Source organism: Taudactylus pleione, unplaced genomic scaffold (genome assembly GCF_031769625.1).
Source record: "Taudactylus pleione unplaced genomic scaffold, aTauple2 ptg001784l, whole genome shotgun sequence".
Taxonomy (NCBI): domain Eukaryota; kingdom Metazoa; phylum Chordata; class Amphibia; order Anura; family Myobatrachidae; genus Taudactylus; species Taudactylus pleione.
In genome coordinates this window covers 318,815-338,583 of record NW_028286181.1, presented here as the reverse complement: position 1 = coordinate 338,583, position 19,769 = coordinate 318,815, and the positions used below count along the sequence as shown (strand labels likewise).

The 19,769-nt window shown below is 47.6% G+C and overlaps 1 protein-coding gene across 2 annotated transcripts in view; it reads right to left on the bottom strand.

Moving 5' to 3' along the window:
* The window catches only part of TMEM39A (transmembrane protein 39A), a 42,410-nt gene extending 27,204 nt beyond the window's left edge, over positions 1–15,206 (bottom strand). For both annotated transcript variants that reach the window (XM_088465000.1, XM_088465001.1), the window contains exon 1: positions 14,916–15,206. The gene's annotated coding sequence lies outside the window, so the exon portion shown is untranslated. The remainder of the gene's footprint in view (positions 1–14,915) is intronic.
* Between the last annotated feature and the right edge of the window lie 4,563 nt (positions 15,207–19,769).

The following is a 19,769-nucleotide window of genomic DNA, read 5'->3' as shown; positions in this document are numbered from 1 at the left end:
CAGGTACGTGGAGGTGTGAATGATGTGGGGCAGGTACGTGGGATGTGTAAATGATGTGCGACAGGTACGTGGAGGTGTAAATGATGTGGGGCAGGTACGTGGAGGTGTAAATGATGTGGGGCAGGTACGTGGAGGTGTAAATGATGTGGGGCAGGTACGTGGAGGTGTAAATGATGTGGGGCAGGTACGTGGAGGTGTAAATGATGTGGGGCAGGTACATGGAGGTGTAAATGATGTGGGGCAGGTACGTGGAGGTGTAAATGATGTGGGACAGGTGTATTGGCCGAACAATTGAGAGCGTTGGTCAGTGCATACCAGCAATATGCCTGAACGACATCGTTCACAGACATACTGCGTCAGCTGTGCTGCGCAGTCGGTGCCCAATATATCTGCAGATTATATTGGGGCGTCATGCTGTGTGTACGACAACTGAAGTGGCAGCCCTGGGGCGTGACACCCCCCCTGCCAGATGATGGTTATTCAGTGCGTATAAACAACCATCATCTGCAGATATATTGGGGGCATTGTGCTGTGTGTACGGGCGGTCAGCCGAATTGTCAGGGGGCTCATTGCTCCTATTGGCAGCCCTGCATGGACCCCTCGAAGAGTAAAGAGAGAGGGAGCGGGGAATAGAAGTACTTTGCCCCATCCCTGCTCCGCCTTCTGGTTCAGTAAAACCACCTCTGTGCACTGTTCCAATGTCACTTCTTAAGCTGGGCACACATTGAACAGATATCTGGAGATGATGGTCAGTCGGGGTGTATGAACGTCCATCATCTGTCTCTGGCTGCAGGTCCTGCTAGCCAGGTGTCGTCTCCCACCCCCCTCCCCACGGCCTTTGATGCAAGTGTACAGGCTGTCGGCAGACCGTCTGTACACACTGCCCGATGGACAGAAATATCTGTCATCGGCTGTGCAGCAAAGCCAAAGTGATGTGTCTGTGAACGACATCATTCACAGCCATATCGCTGGTACACACTGGCCGACTGGCACCTGATATATTGGCCGATCAATTGATCGCGGAGGTGCGAATGATGGGGGGGCAGGTACGCGGAGGTGCGAATGATGGGGGGGCAGGTACGCGGAGGTGCGAATGATGGGGGGGCAGGTACGCGGAGGTGCGAATGATGGGGGGGCAGGTACGCGGAGGTGCGAATGATGGGGGCGCAGGTACGCGGAGGTGCGAATGATGGGGGCGCAGGTACGCGGAGGTGCGAATGATGGGGGCGCAGGTACGCGGAGGTGCGAATGATGGGGGCGCAGGTACGCGGAGGTGCGAATGATGGGGGGGCAGGTACGCGGAGGTGCGAATGATGGGGGGGAAGGTACGCGGAGGTGCGAATGATGGGGGGCAGGTACGCGGAGGTGCGAATGATGTGGGGCAGGTACGTGGAGGTGTGAATGTGGGGCAGGTACGTGGGGGTGCGAATGATGTGGGGCAGGTACGTGGAGGTGCAAATGATGTGGGGCAGGTACGTGGAGGTGCAAATGATGTGGGGCAGGTACGTGGAGGTGCAAATGATGTGGGACAGGTACGTGGGAGGTGCAAATGATGTGGGGCAGGTACGTGGAGGTGTGAATGATGTGGGGCAGGTACGTGGAGGTGTGAATGATGTGGGACAGGTACGTGGGAGGTGTGATGTGGGGCAGGTACGTGGAGGTGTGAATGATGTGGGACAGGTACGTGGGAGGTGTGATGTGGGGCAGGTACGTGGGAGGTGTGAATGATGTGGGGCAGGTACGTGGAGGTGTGAATGATGTGGGGCAGGTACGTGGAGGTGTGAATGATGTGGGGCAGGTACGTGGAGGTGTGAATGATGTGGGGCAGGTACGTGGGATGTGTAAATGATGTGCGACAGGTACGTGGAGGTGTAAATGATGTGGGGCAGGTACGCGGAGGTGTAAATGATGTGGGGCAGGTACATGGAGGTGTAAATGATGTGAGGCAGGTACGTGGAGGTGTAAATGATGTGGGACAGGTGTATTGGCCGAACAATTGAGAGCGTTGGTCAGTGCATACCAGCGATATGCCTGAACGACATCGTTCACAGACATACTGCGTCAGCTGTGCTGCGCAGTCGGTGTCCAATATATCTGCAGATTATATTGGGGCGTCATGCTGTGTGTACGACAACTGAAGTGGCAGCCCTGGGGCGTGACACCCCCCCCTGCCAGATGATGGTTATTCAGTGCGTATAAACAACCATCATCTGCAGATATATTGGGGGCATTGCGCTGTGTGTACGGGCGGTCAGCCGAATTGTCAGGGGGCTCATTGCTCCTATTGGCAGCCCTGCATGGACCCCTCGAAGAGTAAAGAGAGAGGGAGCGGGGAATAGAAGTACTTTGCCCCATCCCTGCTCCGCCTTCTGGTTCAGTAAAACCACCTCTGTGCACTGTTCCAATGTCACTTCTTAAGCTGGGCACACATTGAACAGATATCTGGAGATGATGGTCAGTCGGGGTGTATGAACGTCCATCATCTGTCTCTGGCTGCAGGTCCTGCTAGCCAGGTGTCGTCTCCCACCCCCCTCCCCACGGCCTTTGATGCAAGTGTACAGGCTGTCGGCAGACCGTCTGTACACACTGCCCGATGGACAGAAATATCTGTCATCGGCTGTGCAGCAAAGCCAAAGTGATGTGTCTGTGAACGACATCATTCACAGCCATATCGCTGGTACACACTGGCCGACTGGCACCTGATATATTGGCCGATCAATTGATCGCGGAGGTGCGAATGATGGGGGGGCAGGTACTCGGAGGTGCGAATGATGGGGGGGCAGGTACGCGGAGGTGCGAATGATGGGGGGGGCAGGTACGCGGAGGTGCGAATGATGGGGGGGCAGGTACGCGGAGGTGCGAATGATGGGGGGGCAGGTACGCGGAGGTGCGAATGATGGGGGGGCAGGTACGCGGAGGTGCGAATGATGGGGGGGCAGGTACGCGGAGGTGCGAATGATGGGGGGGCAGGTACGCGGAGGTGCGAATGATGGGGGGGCAGGTACGCGGAGGTGCGAATGATGGGGGGGCAGGTACGCGGAGGTGCGAATGATGGGGGGGTCAGGTACGCGGAGGTGCGAATGATGGGGGGGGTCAGGTACGCGGAGGTGCGAATGATAGGGGGGGTCAGGTACGCGGAGGTGCGAATGATGGGGGGGCAGGTACGCGGAGGTGCGAATGATGGGGGGGCAGGTACGCGGAGGTGCGAATGATGGGGGGGCAGGTACGCGGAGGTGCGAATGATGGGGGGGCAGGTACGCGGAGGTGCGAATGATGGGGGGGCAGGTACGCGGAGGTGCGAATGATGGGGGGGCAGGTACGCGGAGGTGCGAATGATGGGGGGCAGGTACGCGGAGGTGCGAATGATGGGGGGCAGGTACGCGGAGGTGCGAATGATGGGGGGCAGGTACGCGGAGGTGCGAATGATGGGGGGGCAGGTACGCGGAGGTGCGAATGATGGGGGGGCAGGTACGCGGAGGTGCGAATGATGGGGGGGCAGGTACGCGGAGGTGCGAATGATGGGGGGGCAGGTACGCGGAGGTGCGAATGATGGGGGGGCAGGTACGCGGAGGTGCGAATTATGGGGGGGCAGGTACGCGGAGGTGCGAATTATGGGGGGCAGGTACGCGGAGGTGCGAATTATGGGGGGCAGGTACGCGGAGGTGCGAATTATGGGGGGCAGGTACGCGGAGGTGCGAATTATGGGGGGCAGGTACGCGGAGGTGCGAATTATGGGGGGCAGGTACGCGGAGGTGCGAATTATGGGGGGCAGGTACGCGGAGGTGCGAATTATGGGGGGCAGGTACGCGGAGGTGCGAATTATGGGGGGCAGGTACGCGGAGGTGCGAATTATGGGGGGCAGGTACGCGGAGGTGCGAATTATGGGGGGCAGGTACGCGGAGGTGCGAATTATGGGGGGCAGGTACGCGGAGGTGCGAATTATGGGGGGCAGGTACGCGGAGGTGCGAATTATGGGGGGCAGGTACGCGGAGGTGCGAATTATGGGGGGCAGGTACGCGGAGGTGCGAATTATGGGGGGCAGGTACGCGGAGGTGCGAATTATGGGGGGCAGGTACGCGGAGGTGCGAATTATGGGGGGCAGGTACGCGGAGGTGCGAATTATGGGGGGCAGGTACGCGGAGGTGCGAATTATGGGGGGCAGGTACGCGGAGGTGCGAATTATGGGGGGCAGGTACGCGGAGGTGCGAATTATGGGGGGCAGGTACGCGGAGGTGCGAATTATGGGGGGCAGGTACGCGGAGGTGCGAATTATGGGGGGCAGGTACGCGGAGGTGCGAATTATGGGGGGCAGGTACGCGGAGGTGCGAATTATGGGGGGCAGGTACGCGGAGGTGCGAATTATGGGGGGCAGGTACGCGGAGGTGCGAATTATGGGGGGCAGGTACGCGGAGGTGCGAACGATGGGGGGCAGGTACGCGGAGGTGCGAACGATGGGGGGCAGGTACGCGGAGGTGCGAACGATGGGGGGCAGGTACGCGGAGGTGCGAACGATGGGGGGCAGGTACGCGGAGGTGCGAACGATGGGGGGCAGGTACGCGGAGGTGCGAACGATGGGGGGCAGGTACGCGGAGGTGCGAACGATGGGGGGCAGGTACGCGGAGGTGCGAACGATGGGGGGCAGGTACGCGGAGGTGCGAACGATGGGGGGCAGGTACGCGGAGGTGTGCACGATGGGGGGCAGGTACGCGGAGGTGTAAATGATGTGGGGCAGGTACGTGGAGGTGTGCATGATGTGGGACAGGTACGCGGAGGTGTACATTATGTGGTGTGTGCATTCATGCAATGTATGCGGGTTTCATAAAACAAACTCACACCTAATAGGGTTAAGCCCAAAGCCTGAGGTGTTGAGATTTTGGGACTGCTGGCTTTACAGAGATGGAAAATTGGGATAATTATCAGATTGGAGGCATGTGAATGGAGCCCAGGAGCTGAGGGAAAAGAATATTTACAGCGCAATTGCAAAAGAAATAGAGGTTTGTGTCAGGCATGTTAGAAAAGACCAGGGCGGAGAAGAACAGCCCAGTTCTGATAAGCGGACTAGGATATATAAGCAGAATGGAGAAAGTAATGTATCTGGATCAGCAAAATCAGATAAGGAAATAACAGCAATCCGTGACTAAAGGGTAGCTTATAGCTTAGATATAGAATGAAATGAACAGAGGTAGGTCAGGCTCTAGCAGATCATATAAATAAGTATTTCAGGACAGTGAGGAAAAACTACATTTTGGACACTGGATAAACAGAGGGAATATTAATGTACAGATGGCAGACACGGGATGTAGGCAGTCTAAATACCGGCGCCAAAATCCCGACAGCATTGGGATCCCGGCACCAGCATCCCGAAGGTAAGTATCGCCAATTAGGGGAGAATTAGGATTAGGCATTGGGGAGGGAGGGTTAGGATTAGGGTGTGGGGAGGAGGAGTTTAGGCATTGGGGAGAGAGGGTTAGGATTAGGGTGTGGGGAGGAGGAGGTTAGGTTTAGACACTGGGGAGGAGGAGGTTAGACACTGGGGAGGGAGGGTTAGGATTAGGGTGTGGGGAGGAGGAGGTTAGGCATTGGGGAGGGAGGGCTAGGATTAGGGTGTGGGGAGGAGGAGGTTAGGTTTAGACACTGGGGAGGGAGGGTTAGGATTAGGGTGTGGGGAGGAGGAGGTTAGGTTTAGACACTGGGGAGGGAGGGTTAGGATTAGGGTGCGGGGAGGAAGAGTTAGGTTTAGGCACTAGGGGGGAGGTTAGGTTTAGGCTCTGGGGAGGGTTAGGTTTAGGGTGTGGATAGGTTAAATTTAGGCAATGGGGAGGAAGGGTTAGGGTAGGAGTTAGGGTTAGACTTGCCTTGTTTCCTTATGGGTGTCGGGATTCTGACCAGCGGCATCCCGACCGCTGGCAACCCATACCCAACCCGGCAGACACTGGTCCATGTACACAGGAGAGGATCCTGACAGAGCTCTCAGAACTGAATGTAGACTAGTCAATGCGGCCAAGAAACATCCAGGGACCAGGTGCTAGTTACACCATGAACTGGATTTATCGAACTAGTCCCTATAAGAAAGAATAGAGAGAGTAGTCCCGCTTCCCATGAGTGGCAGTGGATGCGGATTTAAAGATCTACAGTAAAAAGATAGACAATGTCTAAATAGACAACAGATGTTAGACAGTCAATAGGTCGACGGTTAGGCACCAGGGGGGAGGTTTAGGCACCAAGGGGAGGGTCAGGGTGAAGATTTGGGTGAGAAAAAAACCAACATGTCGACCTTTTTATCATGGTCGACATGAAAGAAGGTCGACAGGTACAAATGGTTGTCGGGGTAGGTGCCTGATCCTAACATCGCTTCTAGTGCCTAACCCTAATAATAATAAAAAAAAAATGGATTTTCCATATTTTGTTGACAATTTTAATTTCGACCATTTGAGCCTGTCAACATTTAGTGTGTCGACATTTTGTCCCTGTCTACCTACTGACTGTCTAACATCTCGTGTCTATCTAGACATTGTCAGTCTTTTTACTGTAGATCTATAGAGCGTATCCCAGTGGCGGTAGGGAGGATGCTGTGACGACAGGCCAGTGAGAGTCTGACACCAGCACTAGGGGGTTATTAATGGAGACTCTGCTGAATAAAAGAGACGCAGAACATCTCCAATCCAGCAATTTGCAAGATCCCGAACAGTCTGGAAATCACGTCAAACAAACCTGATGAATTAAAAGGTCTAGGCGTAGTCATAGACGGGGCTTATCTAGCAAGGCCTCAGAATGCTTGGGACTTGGTTTCAAAGTGGTTGAGGGAATAGAGTATTGGCTAAGGATAGACTGAGTTGTAGTAACTGGAATATGTTCAGATTTGGGAGGTGCAAACCTTGGGGTACCCCTGTTTTAAATGGTTTTAGTCTCGCTAGCTGTATTTCCAGTGACTAGTCATCCCCCCCCATCCCTCCAGCAAATCACTGGGTTTGTGGCTAGAGCTGTAACAGGTATGGGTGGGGGGCCCTCTGGCAGCAAGCACCTTAGTAATAACCCACTTGGTGACAGCGCAGCTTCGCAGTTCTGTGTACAGATCCTACACACAAAGTAATGCAATTAGATGAAACACACGCAGCGGCTCTTCGGTGATATAGGAAAAAATAACAGCTTCCACAGCAAGCAAATGGTTAATAGCAGCTGAGCCCGAATTACATCAGATATGCCACTGTAATATGTATGCGTGCCACGGGCATCATGGAGATCCATGTGGACGCGAGAAGTATTTATTTTATTACATAACTGCCGGAACGGATTATGGCAAAGCACGCCATTCACTTGGCTAGATTGTTTATCTACCTGAAGCATCTCAGGTAACGCTACACAGGAGGTGGAAAAAGGCGAGTTCATAACGTTTCCACGTTTGATAGACATGAGGCACAAGGATTAAAATTAGTTCATGGTTTAAAAGGACAATTTAATCCCAAACTTAACTTTATCCAAATTGCTCCATTACAGACAATTAAATTCACAATCCACATCTTTATGACACACACACACACACACACACACACACACACACACACACACACACACACACACGTGGAACTCATACAGAAGCGCACATCACCTTCAATTACGGTAACCCGATTGTGCAGGGAAGTCCGCACTCTTGCAGCTATTTCTCCCCCCAAGACTAAACATTATGAGTTTTCATAACCAAAGGCAACGTATTGATACAGACAGAATAATGGTATATATGTATGTTAATGCCAAGCTTGTGTGGATAGGATAGGACAGATTAGGACTCTACCTGCAGCCATTAATTCTGTAAATTGATGAGGAAGATAACCGAGTGTATTACCAGAATAGGGAGCCGCCAATAAAAGAACAACAATGTAATTGGAAAGGATTCCAGTAGGTAAAATGTTGCAATTAAATGAAAATTGACTCCTGGAAATTAACATATGTAGAAAGCTGTGTATTCTGAAGCTAAAATGAAACAAATCGGTACATTTCTACCCAACTACTGCCCGTGTTCAATTAGCCTCGAAAAGTTGGAATCGGCGGAAAAGTTTCGCCGATTGCGACTTTTCGCCGACGGAACTTTATGCAATGTAACAGGTGAAAAAGATTCGCCTATGAATAGGTGGCGAAAAAAAGTGTAAAATCGCTATTCTGGGGTGCAAAGGTGGGAAAACCACTGTGCAATCTTGGGACAGCCCCCCAAAGGATAACTGCGTAAAAATAAATAAATAGAGGAACACCCCAAAAAATTAATTTTAAAAAGGGGGCGAAACTTAAAAACCAGCGAAATAGACTTTTGGGGGGGTCTGCAAGTATGGGTGAGGTGTTTTTTGGATTGCAGGTGCTTGCTGTAGGTGCATTTTCACGTTTTTTTTTAAACTATACTTTAGAGACTTTAAACCATGCTGGCACCCATTTTCAAGAACCCCAAATTTGACAGGACTACTTATTTTACCCAAATAAAAACTGCTTAATGCTATTCTTCACCACTTGTGCAAAGACGCTAATTAGAAGAAACTGATACACCTTAAGTACCCCAAATAGCTTTATTAGGGCTATTTAGAGGCATGTACATTGATCCCCAATTATTAGTGCTTCTTTTAGGGGGGTGTCAGGCTGATTTCCCCAATTCTGACAGCACTTTTCGCCGGGTTTGCATTCGCCGGATTGTATTTTCGCGAGTTTTGGAATTGAATACGGCGAATAGCGGGGGCGCACACGATAAAATTCCGCAGCTAAAATACGCGATATAGGCGGAAAGTCCGGCATGCGAAAAAGTCTCACAGGTGCGAAGCTAATTGAATACAGGCCTAGATGCAATAGGAAGCTGTATGCCCAGTCTTCATGCTGATGGCTAAAATGTGGTAAATGTACAGGGTGGAGCTTCTCTAAATGTAATTAATAACATAAGGGATGAAGAAATGACAATCTAAAGGTTTCCTAGACTTGTATAAATAGCTTTTCAGTCTCTTAAGCAACTGAAAGACTCTGTAAAGATGGACGGGTGAACGCATTGGTCTGGGCTGAGAGGTATCACAAAATGAGCAAACTGAAAGCACATAACCCACATACTGGGATGACCTCGGCTTTCTGATTCATCTCAGTCCTTTCCCCTGACTGGAGGTTCTCACAATGTGATGGGTGGTGGTACAAACACCCTAATCACAGTCAGGATGTACAGGGGAGATAGTCACATTTACACTGAACCAAGCAGTCACAATGCCTAAAGTTTCCTAGGTTTTGGGAACCTTCCCGACTCCGGATTTCTACACTGCATTGCCCAGCCTGTCTTAGGAAAAAGCCCAAAGATCTAAAACACAGATGAAAAAAACCCCAATGGGGAACATTTATGACAACTGGTGAATAGGCAACTGGGAAAAAAGGAGCCGTTTCCGATAACAACCAATATCTGTTTTCATTCCAGGACAGACATACCGATTACCTCAACACCTGGCTGAATAGTGATTCCTTTACAAGCACTGACATGTTCCTCACACAGCAGCAGGTGGTCCCAGCTCAGCTTAACCCCTTCCACACTGCATTTGGTGGCCTCTCCTTGATTCTATTAGATGAGATTTTACGCCGATTGGTCGGGGGGAAACCAGAAAAATATCACAAAATAATAAATACTTATCCATAAGTTGTATATACTTGGAGCGATAACCAAAAGTTAATGAGTAATCAGAGTCCAATCATTTTCCTCTAATTGTTTTTTTTTTTTTTTAAAGTGCAAACAGATGCAATCTAAAGTGGATCTACCAGTAACTACAGATGCACCCTCGTACATGTAGCCTCAATACGCCATGCAGTGTTACTTGCCTGGCATGAGTGAGCCACCACGTCCCGTGCTACTCTGCTAGCATCACCGAAAATGTTCCTAAGCCGCAATAGGACGCACCAGCTGACTAATCTGATTCATGACACTTGTCTATCTGAATGCACGCGAGTCTGTATATGAAGCACAACTGAACTTGGAATGAAAAAAGCTGCGACCACTACATTGTAGCTCTTCGTATACAGATTCAGAGACTCAGTCACACTCGGACATACAAATGTCACATATAAAATGATTCAGCACAGTCTCCTGGTGCGTCCAAGTTGTACTGCGTTGCGACAGATGTATTTTTCGTTGAAAAGAAGGGGCTTTTATAGCGCGACTGCAGCAAATATGTATAAGGACACATCTGTACAATATCAGTTACCATTACACGGAGCAGACTCAGCAACATAATGTAGGAAAGCGGCCTGTGCTCGCTGTACAGATTCTAAGGGAGTGAAGTAAGCGGTTCCTGGCGCTGGCATCGGTCACATGACACAGAGGAGGGAGATATATGACATCGCTAGGTGACTTTAGGTGCAGATCAATGACAGGAGAAAAGGGATTTAACATTTTTGGGCTCGGTAGATAATAAAAAAAAATAAAGTAAATAAAAAGGTTTTGGGTGTTCTGCCCAGGTTACCTCCTATTTACTGATATTACAAGTTCTGTGTGAAGAATAAACCTTTTGTTCTTTGAAGGTAAGTTGTGTTTTCTTTGGCTGCAGTTAATGTTATTACAACACCACCAAACAAATCAAAAATCAAGAGCAAGTAAAAGTTTGTTTTATAGTAACTCACTGGAGTATAGTAACCAAAGATTTCCTGAGACAGCCACAACCGGGACACGGAGCGAAAGAGCACTGTGACTAAGTTATAGGAAACACCATAGTGCGACATTACCGTACTATATACATACACGACAAGGTATTATTAATAATAAATCAATGGTAATAAAGTTATTACATAACAACAGAATGTAACAGATCCACCACTGCAGAACAGGCTCAGCTGTCTCTGGGGAATCGGTATGTAATTAAATACTGACGCCGTAGCCAGACTGCGTCTGGTAAGTACGCTAACCCTCTCCTACCCTGATTCAGAGGCGCCCGCAAAAAGCGAGCGCTCGCTCTGAATCAGGTCGGGCGCTTGTTTTTTTTAGTTGCGGCCTCTTGGCCGCCCGCATAGCCACCCACAGCTTATGCGAGCGGCCAGGTGATGGTCACGATGGTCAAGACCATCGCGCTTGTGATTAGACCCTTGCGGTAGGGTCTCGTTGCCGCAAGCCCCAGTGGACTTCCTGCTCTAATGCCTCAGTTTGCACAGCCACCCCCCCCCCCCTGCCTTCCAAACGGGGCGAGCTGTTGATCAACATCGACAGCCGCCCCTTTTGTATGCGAGCCCCGGAGCGCATGCTTTTTGCGTTCGCTGCTGGGCTCACACACGCCGCGCATGCGCACTGCCTAACAATCGACCCGCTTGCGAGCGGGTCTGAATCAGGCCCAAACTGCGGTACACATCAAGCAATCAGCCGAAATCCAGGCAACGCGCCCCACTGCCCCATATTTAATCTGCATGACAATGTGATATTCCCATAAACTGTCTCTTGATTGTTATGAAATGTAAAAACAACAACAATAATAATAATAATAATCAATAAGCCATTATTCTGTGCAAGTAATATACAGAGTCACCCAGAAGGTAATCCAGTTGCAGAATACAAAGCCAGGAGCCACAGGAAGGAGATTACTGTCCAGATGTATGTGTTCTGCCATTGCAGTATAATGTGCAGTGAGTATGTGATCCAGCCGGATGTGTTCTGCCATTGCAGTATAATGTGCAGTGAGTATGTGATCCAGCCGAATGTGTTCTGCCATTGCAGCATAAATGTGCAGTGAGTATGTGATCCAGATGTATGTTCTGCCATTGCAGCATAAATATGCAGTGGGTATGTGATCCAGGTGTATGTGTTCTGGCATTGCAGTATATTGTGCAGTGAGTATGTGATCCAGATGTACGTGTTCTGCCGTTGCAGCATAAATGTGCAGTGAGTATGTGATCCAGATGTATGTGTTCTGCCATTGCAATATAAATGTGCAGTGACTCACTGCACATTTATCTGGCTCACATACTGAGTATGTGATCCAGATGCGTGTCTGCCATTACAATATAAATGTGCAGTGTGTATGTGATCCAGATGTATGTGTTCTGCCATTGCAATATAAATGTGCAGTGAGTATGTGAACCAGATGTGTGTCTGCCATTGAAGTATACATGTGCAGTGATTATGTGATCCAGATGTATGCATTCTCCCATTGCAAAATAAATGTGCAGTGAGTATGTGATCCAGATGTATGTGTTCTGCCATTGTAGCACAAATGTGCAGTATGTGATCCAGATGTATGTGTTCTGCCATTGCAGCACAAATGTGCAGTGAGTATGTGATCCAGGTGTGTGTGCCATTGCAGTATAAATGTGCAGTGAGTATGAAGTCCAGATGTATGTGTTCTGCCATCACAAGATGAACATGCAGTGTGTATGTGATCCAGATGTGTGGGTTCTGCCATTGCAAAATAAATCATGTGCAGTGTGTGTGTGTTCTGCCATTGCAGTATAAATGTGCAGTGTGTGATCCAGATGTATGTATTCTGCCATTACAATATATATATGCACAGCAGCTGTATATTCTAGGAGTGCAGTCTCTCATTGCAATATAAATGCACAGCAGCTGTACATTCTAGGAGTGCAGTCTCTCATTGCAATATATATATGCACAGCAGCTGTATATTCTAGGAGTGCAGTCTCTCATTGCAATATATATGCACAGCAGCTGTATATTCTAGGAGTGCATTCTAGCATTGCAATATATATGCACAGCAGCTGTATATTCTAGGAGTGCAGTCTATCATTGCAATATATATATGCACAGCAGCTGTATATTCTAGGAGTGCAGTCTCTCATTGCAATATATATATGCACAGCAGCTGTATATTCTAGGAGTGCATTCTCTCATTGCAATATATATGCACAGCAGCTGTATATTCTAGGAGTGCAGTCTATCATTGCAATATATATGCACAGCAGCTGTATATTCTAGGAGTGCATTCTAGCATTGCAATATATATGCACAGCAGCTGTATATTCTAGGAGTGCATTCTAGCATTGCAATATAAATGCACAGCAGCTGTATATTCTAGGAGTGCAGTCTCTCATTGCAATATATATATGCACAGCAGCTGTATATTCTAGGAGTGCATTCTCTCATTGCAATATATATGCACAGCAGCTGTATATTCTAGGAGTGCAGTCTCTCATTGCAATATATATGCACAGCAGCTGTATATTCTAGGAGTGCATTCTAGCATTGCAATATATATGCACAGCAGCTGTATATTCTAGGAGTGCAGTCTCTCATTGCAATATATATGCACAGCAGCTGTATATTCTAGGAGTGCAGTCTCTCATTGCAATATATATATGCACAGCAGCTGTATATTCTAGGAGTGCATTCTCTCATTGCAATATATATATGCACAGCAGCTGTATATTCTAGGAGTGCATTCTAGCATTGCAATATATATGCACAGCAGCTGTATATTCTAGGAGTGCAGTCTCTCATTGCAATATATATGCACAGCAGCTGTATATTCTAGGAGTGCATTCTAGCATTGCAATATATATGCACAGCAGCTGTATATTCTAGGAGTGCAGTCTCTCATTGCAATATATATGCACAGCAGCTGTATATTCTAGGAGTGCAGTCTCTCATTGCAATATATATGCACAGCAGCTGTATATTCTAGGAGTGCAGTCTCTCATTGCAATATATATGCACAGCAGCTGTATGTTCTAGGAGTGCAGTCTCTCATTGCAATATATATATGCACAGCAGCTGTATGTTCTAGGAGTGCAGTCTCTCATTGCAATAAATATGCACAGCAGCTGTATATTCTAGGAGTGCAGTCTCTCATTGCAATATATATATGCACAGCAGCTGTATATTCTAGGAGTGCAGTCTCTCATTGCAATATATATATGCACAGCAGCTGTATATTCTAGGAGTGCAGTCTATCATTGCAATATATATGCACAGCAGCTGTATATTCTAGGAGTGCAGTCTATCATTGCAATATATATGCACAGCAGCTGTATATTCTAGGAGTGCAGTCTATCATTGCAATATATATGCACAGCAGCTGTATATTCTAGGAGTGCAGTCTATCATTGCAATATATATGCACAGCAGCTGTATATTCTAGGAGTGCAGTCTCTCATTGCAATATATATGCACAGCAGCTGTATATTCTAGGAGTGCATTCTAACATTGCAATATATATGCACAGCAGCTGTATATTCTAGGAGTGCATTCTAGCATTGCAATATATATGCACAGCAGCTGTATATTCTAGGAGTGCAGTCTCTCATTGCAATATATATATGCACAGCAGCTGTATATTCTAGGAGTGCAGTCTCTCATTGCAATATATATGCACAGCAGCTGTATATTCTAGGAGTGCATTCTAGCATTGCAATATATATGCACAGCAGCTGTATATTCTAGGAGTGCAGTCTCATTGCAATATATATATGCACAGCAGCTGTATATTCTAGGAGTGCAGTCTCTCATTGCAATATATATATGCACAGCAGCTGTATATTCTAGGAGTGCATTCTAGCATTGCAATATATATGCACAGCAGCTGTATATTCTAGGAGTGCATTCTAGCATTGCAATATATATGCACAGCAGCTGTATATTCTAGGAGTGCAGTCTCATTGCAATATATATGCACAGCAGCTGTATATTCTAGGAGTGCAGTCTCTCATTGCAATATATATGCACAGCAGCTGTATATTCTAGGAGTGCAGTCTCTCATTGCAATATATATGCACAGCAGCTGTATATTCTAGGAGTGCATTCTAACATTGCAATATAAATGCACAGCAGCCACATAATGATGTATATGCTTTGCCATTGCAATATATATGCACATCAGTCAAACATATTTTCCAGATACATGTTTTCTGCCATTGCAATATATAAGCACAGTCTCTGAGTACAGGCGTGCATTACGGATGGAGGGGGAGTTACTCACACATGTACAGGCAGGAGGGGGGGCAGCAGCTCAGGCATCAGATGAGCCTCTTCTCTTCCCCCAGCAGCTGAGGGCTGGGCTGTCAGACTGACACAGGGGCCGGAGCAGCTTGGTGCTGCTGGTGCATGGTGAGCCCGGGCAGTGTACAAGCTGTGGGGTGCAGGGGGAGCCGGACCACCCTCCGCAGCAGCAATAGCATCCGTCACCCCAACTCTCCGCAACTGCTGCTGCCCAGGAGAGACGTGGCAGAGCGAGCTGATGGCGTCATCACGCGGCGACGGGTTGCCGCGCATGCGCATCGCTCAGGCGGCTCTCAGAGTTTCCACGGCGCGGGGTATTATGGCCGCCATGTTGGTGGTGGCACGACTTCGTTTTTTGTTTTTTTTATGTATAGTTCATATTTTATTATGTAACTGTTAGAACTATTACTTGTTTAATGGCAGAGCATCCTGTAACTTGTAGTTCCACATCAGCTGGGTAGCCACAGTTTCCCTAATTCTGATATATATATATATCTCCCACATTTTACATCTGTCAGTGTTTGGGATTTAAGGAATTAAAAAAAAAAACGCCCAGCGTGACAGATTACAATGTGAGACCACATTCCAAACACAAACTAAAAACTGGGGTGGGAGGGGGGTTTAATAAACTTTGTTTCCCATGGCAACCAATCGGATTCTAGTACCTGACAGTTTCTAGGGTACGTTAGCTAATTGAAAGTAAATATCTGATTGGTTGCTGTGGACAATACCATCTTTTATTCTTTTGTACTGGATTTTATACGTCTCTCTTAAGGCCCCTACACACTAGGCCATATTATGAACGATTTGACCCATTCCGACGCATTTAAACGTCAAATTATTCAAATCGTCCTGTGTGTACCATACTTGCCGAAATTCAGCTCCCTCCTTCCGGGAGGGAGCTGAATGCCTACATATAGCGGGGGGTGTGGCCGGGCTATGATGATGTTTTGGGGCCCCGCCTCCTCTTTGCAATGCCGAATATAAAGGCATTTTGAAGCAGGGGGCGGAGCCACGATGACGCGATTCAGCGCAAATCACATCTTTGGGCCCCCTGCTGTGGTGGTTTCCAGTAGTAGTCCGTGGGGCAGGCAGCATCCAGGAGGATTGCCTGCCTTTCCAGGGGGTCGGGAGCGGTACCCGATATTCAGGAGGCTCCCGACCAAATCGGGAGGGTAGGCAAGCCTGGTGTGTACGCACTATGCGTGCTTCCGCAGCGTCGTTCGTCACATCTTCAGATCTTTTGTACATGCAGGGAGATCTGTCAATCTCGTAAACGATTCCTCACATATCGTGCAGTGTGTACACACTACCAAACGACCAGGCGATATGGTTACATGATATAGTTATACAAGACTAGGACTGGAGGTAACTGCAGAGTAGCTGGAATAGAAGTGGAGTCTTGAACCAGATTGGGACCGGAGGTAGATCAGCCGAGTAACCAGAGTGGAACCGGAGTCTTGAACTGGATTGGGACCAGAGGTAGACCAGCAGAGTAACCAGTGTGATAATCGAGAGAGAAGCGGCCAGCCGAGGTGGAACCACATGCTTCAACCATAGTAGGACTGGAGATAACAGCAGCTAGCCGGAGTGGTTCTGCAGACTTGAACCGGAGATAGCAGCAGGCAGTCGGAGTGGGACAGCAGGCTTGAACCGGAATGAGACCTGTGAGAGTATCAGTGGAAGTGCCGGACTGCAACTGGTACTTGAACACAGGCTGGTAGGTGCAGGCTTGGAAGCAGCATTACATACAGCGCAGGACCGCAAAGTTAATGTAGTAACTCAGAGGCAACAGTTTGCAGGAATCCAGCAGTGTAGGTTCAGACAGTGTATCGGAGGTAGCACCGACTCACCAATGAGTGAGATCAGTGGGAGAAAAAGAACCACATTGTTCCGACAAGGTGCTTGTGTCAGATGCAGGCTTATATAGGACATTCTTGTCAGAGATAAACTGAAGTGGTCATGTAGAGACTGGATACTGGTGCTCACCTGTATCAAGTCACCCGTAGAGTGGCTAAGGGCCTGATTCAGAGCCGGACGCAATTAGCGCTCGCTCGTCCAGAAAATAGGGGTGGCTATTCAAATGAACCGTTCGCTCTTTGCGGTCTGTTCACGCCTCTAGGTCTGAACGAGCGAACAAAACTTGCGGTCGTTTTTTGGAAAACTACGCCCCCTGGCCGCTCGCATCCTACGTCATGTCCGCTATTTATTAGATTAATCGAGTACATCGACCAGGGTATGAGCTGCTCGCTATTCTTGTGGTTGGTTTTTGCTACCACAATTTTGCAAGCAGTTCTGGCTATAAAATAACCCAGTGACGTGGTCAATTATGCTGCTGTATTAATTATGCATACCCATAAAACGCCCGTTTTGACCTTTAAGCACGCCTGCGATCGGATCTCCACTCCCTGTTTTCAAGCACCTTCCTCTTACCACCCACATACGCCTCTTTCTGTCACTCAAATTATCAGGCATTCGCTATTTTACGAGCACATGAATTTCGACTGCACTGACTGGTTCGCGCATGCGTATAACGATCCGTACGCATGCGCAGTTGGGCAAACATCGCTCGGAGCGAACGAGCGGCCACTTACGAGCGGCTCTGAAACAGGCCCTAAGTCCCGGATTTTGTGACACTGGCTGCCTGAAGCCCAAAGTGCTATATGCCCCCACTGCTGCCTGAGCTGGTAAGGAACATTCGTGTGCAGAGTAAAGCCCTTTGCATTAGGCAAAATATTTTTTTTTCCAGGTATTACTATTTTGCCTTTGCTCTAGTGTTTTGGCCCGGGCTGGGTTAAGGACATGGCACTATTTATTTATTACAGGTTGAGTCTCCCATATCCATATATTCCAAAATATGGAATATTCCGAAATACAGAATTTTTTTTTAGCATGACTGAGATAGTGAAACTTTGCTTTTTGATGGTTCAATGTACACAAACTTTGTTAAAGGCAAAAAATTATTAAAATATTGTATACAATAACCTTCAGGCTGTGTGTATAAGGTGTATATGAAACAAAAATGAATTTCATGTATGTACACAAACTTTGTTTTAGCCACAAAATTATGGAAAATATTGTTAAAATTATCTGCAGGCTGTGTGTATAAGGTGTATATAATACATAAATGCATTTTCTGTGTTTAGATTTGGGACCCATTCCCAAGATATCTAATTATATTATGGTATGCACATATTCCAAAATACGGAATATTCCGATATCCAAAATACCCCTGGTCCCAAGCATTTTGGATATGGGAGACTAAACCTGTATCATACACTTGCACTAACACCATGTTTTCTATATACTGTGTGTTCTCTTTTTTGAGTTTGGGGAAGACCCCTATGACCTTCTCCCAAAATTGTTAGTGGTTATCTTCTTCTGGGGGACCTGAGGATTCAGTTTCCAGAGAGAAGCTTTTTCAACCGTGGGGAGAAAGGGTTCCTCCGTACTGTACAGTGGAGGTGAGCCTGAAGACCCTTCTCCCTAAGGGACATTTTGACTCTAGGGTCAAGGAGTCAAGGGGCCCCCTAGCTTCAGTGAAAGAGGCCTGAATACCCTTATCATTCTAATGGGCCTTATGGCTATGAATGGGGCACTTTCACATTAGAGAAAGGTCCATAAATCCAAGTCCATGGCACAGTCTGAGCACTGCAGCAGACAATTATAGTACACAACTCGGGCTTCAATTAAAAAGAAAATATAAATAAAGTAATTTTTTTCATCCCTACATTTGTAATCATACTTGCCAAAAGTCCCTGGCAATCTCCCTGGTGCTCAGTCTGAATGATATATGGTGGTTTTGACTCAGCATAACAATATGGTTCGTGATATCACCCTGTGCCCACCATGTTGTTATTTGTGTTTTTGTTGGATGTTAATGTGACATTTTTACATTTCTCACCCTGTGCTTATTTGTGTTTTCATGACAAACCACAATATTACGCACAGAATGCTGTGATAGGTCCAAGGACCAAAATTTGGCATCCACCTTGGAGTGCACTTGGCGAACAAGTAAGCGCTGTAGCGCACGGAAAGCCCCCATTATCATGTCTTATTTTTTTTTAAAAAGCTCTGGGCCCCTAAATCCAGATTTCTTGGCATTGTTCTTCCAATCTAACATTATGGTGTAGAATTCATCTAGATCAGCATAAAAGATGGTGATGGTGATTATGTTCTTCAGTTTAAGGAGACTGACTTATTTGATGACCTTGATGTCTGTGGATATCAGCTGCACATGTGTAGCAGTTCATGCAACTACTTGTAGATTTGATTCTCTGCTCCTGTGGTGTATAAAAGGATGTTCAGACCTACAGAGCCTTTGCTATATTATTGTTTCAGTGTACATTCTGCTCTCTGATTTACTATGCTTAGGGCCGTATTCAATTTGAGGCGTTAAGTCCGGATTCGCGGTAATTTACCGGCGATGACGTCATTATTGCCTGTTTTAGTTTTGCCCCATATTCAATTTCAAAGATTTTCCGCCTAGGCGGAAAGTCAATGCAATGTAATAGGTGGTAAAGTATCGCCTATGAATGGCAGGTGGTAAAAAGTGCAGAATTGGGGTTTTGGGGTGCAACATTTTGGGAACCGCCGTGCAGTCTTCACACAGTCCCCCAAAGGTAATCTGTGTTTCAAAAAAGTTTTTTAAAAAAACTTAAGGACACCCCAAAAATTTACTTTGAAAAAGGGGTAAAAAAAATAATAATTGGGGTACCATCTTAAAAACTAGCGAATTTGACTCTGGGGGGGGTCCCCAAGTATGCCCCAAGTGTTTTTTTGATTGCAGGTGTTTGCGGCAGGTGGATGTTTCACAATTTAGCAAGTTTAAAAT